The sequence below is a fragment of the Tinamus guttatus genome, unplaced genomic scaffold (genome assembly GCF_059628265.1).
Source record: "Tinamus guttatus ecotype Peru unplaced genomic scaffold, ASM5962826v1 Tinamus_guttatus_pri_ptg000599l, whole genome shotgun sequence".
Lineage (NCBI taxonomy): Eukaryota > Metazoa > Chordata > Aves > Tinamiformes > Tinamidae > Tinamus > Tinamus guttatus.
In genome coordinates, this window is record NW_028289133.1 from 4,113,047 (window position 1) to 4,115,000 (window position 1,954).

Here is a 1,954-nt window from a genome sequence, read left to right on the forward strand (position 1 = left end):
CTTTCCCAGCACCCGCTGCAGCACGAGGCACGGGCTCGGCGCGTGAGTTCTGAGCACAATGTTCCTCCCTCGGACACTCAACATCCCAGCGGCGGGAAGACACCCCGTGTTCATCACACACCAGGGCCTGGGGTCCTCCCCAGGACCCCTCAACCTGCCCTTCTGCAGTGGCTCTTCGTGTGCCCCTGACCCCAGCGGTGACTGTGGTGCCCCGTGGAGTCTGGGGCAGCAAGATGTGCTTCATAGATGGCACCCAGAGGTGCCTTTTACTGCCATGCATGTCATGCACGGAGCAATAACTGCCACTGCAGGCGTCTGATGAAAGATAAAAGCAGTAAGATAAAAACTAAACTCCCTTGCCCTGAGTTTCCCCTGCTATCCCACCTCCTACTCTAAATTGATGTTGTCAGCTCTCATGATTTTATCACAAGTCTTGTGATGTTTGATGTTTCACTTACACTCCAACTCCCAGAGTTGTGTAACGAGGTTAGAAACTCAGCTTCCCTGTTCCTTTCTTTTTTCTTCCTTTAAAGAAGTATGTTTCTAGACCTGATGGTTAGAGAATAAAGATGGCAAATGTGACCCAGGTGCACCCCAACAGCTCAAAATCCCGAAAGTAAAGGAGAACAGCTCTACGTTTATTATTTTACAGGCGGGCTTATGATTTGGGGCTCACACGATAGGTTTTGAACATTTGGAGCTGTCAACAGTGCCTGCAAAAAAAAGAAAAAAAGAAAAAACCCTCCTGAACAAAGCCCGACAAGAAGTTGCTACTTCCAAGGAGGCATTGGAGCAATAGGGATAATTCTCTCTTCTGACCCAGACGTTCTCCTATTCCCTTCCTTCCACGGCACCTCTGGGCTCAGCTCCCCGGCCTGGAGGTGCTGGTGTCACTGCACACCCCTGCGGCCCGAACGTTCAAGGCAAAACCAGGCCCCGACAGCTACATCAAGCCTTGAAGGAGGCTCCGTGTCTGAGCGGAGCTCCAGAGCTCTGCACGTTTAACAGCACATCTCCAAAAATGGGAATTATACCTAGGAATGAAGAGGAATCCCAAGCCACACGTGCGGGTTGAGCGTTGTGAGCGCGTTGGTCAAAAGCTCTGTGCAGGCCACAGACCAGTGTCCTACAGGTCACTTATAGCTTGTCCTAAATTGCTGTGTAATCCATTTTGGAAGTGAAAAAAATACAGGTAATGGTGGGAAAGCCCAAATGCAAAGAAAAGGTAGAAGTACCGGGACACGACTGCTATCTGAATCAACAGAAGACGTAAAGATGTTACGTTTCACAAGTGCAAACATTTGTAACAAACTGAGGTATAATAATACTTTTAAATAAGTTGTGTTTACTGTGGAAATAAAGGAAATCAAGGGGTTCCATGCTGACTGGGTTATTAATTTTGACTTTTAAATCAGCAGTCTCTTCCATGTCTTAATTTATAAGCCACAGTGCTGCTGAGCTGCTTGCCCTGTAGAGAACCAAAGAATCCTTCATGCAGCAGCGCTCACTTTGCTGGGAGTTTCAGAAGACAAATGCTTTTTTTTTTTCCCTTGCATCATGACCCACTTTGTTTAAGGCTATAGAGTTATATTTTGTATCTCTGTGTTAAAGAGCTGTAGAAAATCTGTGCTTGACAGAGCTATAGCCTCAACCCTAGCAACTTTTAAATAACTCCGAAAGGTAGATTGAAAATTTGTATCCAGGAAATGCAAAACTTAGAGTAGGGCTACATCTTCCTTACGTTCCTTTCTGAGAAGAGCAAGTGGCTCTTTCTTGTCCTGCTCCCTCACTTCCTTTAAAATCTCTTTCAACCTCTTTCCAGCTCTGTTCTCCCGGAGCTCCTGTTGCTCCAGCAGAACAACCTAACCCAAGCTGGTGTATTTTTTAAATAATGGCAAGTATATGAGCTCCGTGTGCTGCCACTCTGGGTAGATAAGGCTGCATTCAAGCCATG